Here is a 1,655-nt window from a genome sequence, read left to right on the forward strand (position 1 = left end):
CCCCCCAATAGAGTAAGGCCGGACAAAGTAAAAGTAATAATAGATAACATTTGTATAGCGCAAATCCCCGCTCAACAGCAAGCTCTGTGCTTCACGATCTATACTATTACCCCAGCAGACCTGAGAGCATTCTGAAACAAACGCAACTTCATGGGAAGCGTACAGTGCCAGCAGCCATTTATAGGCGCTAAAAAAACTAACATACTGACATGATCTTTCGCTGTCTATGGCCGGGTACCCATTCACACCTGGGTGAGGTGAGGAAAATTCGTGTAAAGTGCCTTTCTCAAGGACACAATGCTCGGGCCCGCGGCTCGAACCCTCGAACCCGCAACCTCACGATTACCAGTCTGGTAGCCTAACCACTAGGCCACTAACAACCTCACGATTACGAGTCCTGTAGCCTAACCACTAGACTACCGACACCACAAAGTAAAAGGAAGTCTGCACTCTCCACTGCCAGCACAGATCAAACAGGAATGTACTACATGTATATACGTGTATTTTTTTATTCTAACAGCCATAGCTGTTGGCCAAGCTGCTATACAAACATACTACGGTCCCCCCCACTGTGACTGTTGGTGTAGACCAGCGTAGTGTGTGCGCGCGCGCATGTTTGTGCTTGTGTGTGTGTGTGTGTGTGTGTGTGTGTGTGTGTGTCTGTGTATATGTATGTATGTGTTTGTCTGTCTGTCTGTCTGTCTGTCTGCCTGCCTGTCTGTCTGTCAGTGTGTACGGGCGTGTTAGTACATTATATTCCCAATCACCGAATGAACAAACCCACCCCGACAAGAAGTTGGCAGCGGACCAACAACCCCACAGTAGTGAAGTCTTCATACCTTAAAATAGCTTGCATGTCCTTGGAATCGGCACATTTCCTCAAGGACCTCCAAAATAAAGAATAACAACATCAACAAGACTTAAGAGAAGCCACCGACCTAGCCCCCCCCCCCCTTTCTAACATCTAAAAACTCAAGAGGAAATTATTATAAAAGTAAATAACAGATCAGCGATTTTCCGTAAAATCCAGACCGAAAATTCATAATAATTTCACCTTGTAATAATATATTATATTTGTGATTTATATTTTTGATGACGCTGTAGTCTCGTGTTGGGTGTTTTGTTGTTGTTGTTGTTGTTGTTGTTGTTGTTGTTGTTATTGTTGTTGTTGTTGTTGTTGTTGTTGTTTTCATTAAGTAATTGTCACTGGTGTTGTTGTTATTGTTTTTTATTTTGTTTATTCTTTTTTATGGGAGAAGGGGTGTAATTACATTTTCTCCTCCAAAGTTGGTTTCTTTCTTTCTGTCCATGTTCTTATTCCCATGGTCATAAACTGCAGAGACTTTGACGAGTGCCCCAATTGACACCAGCCCGCCTTTTTTTCTTTCTCCCTGTTTGGTACATGCACTTCCAGTTTTCAATCTTCGCGAAGAGTTTTAGGCTTTGATACAAGTCGCAGACAAATCTGTTTGAATGAAAAACTTGGTTCACTTAATAGAATTTTAAGAAGAAAGGAGCAATCACTAAATAGAATTTAAAGAAGAAAGGAGCAATCACTAAATACAATTTAAAGAAGAAAGGAGCAATCACTAAATAGAATTTAAAGAAGAAAGGAGCAATCACTAAATACAATTTAAAGAAGAAAGGAGCAATCT

This window comes from Aplysia californica, unplaced genomic scaffold, assembly GCF_000002075.1.
Source record: "Aplysia californica isolate F4 #8 unplaced genomic scaffold, AplCal3.0 scaffold00652, whole genome shotgun sequence".
Taxonomy (NCBI): domain Eukaryota; kingdom Metazoa; phylum Mollusca; class Gastropoda; order Aplysiida; family Aplysiidae; genus Aplysia; species Aplysia californica.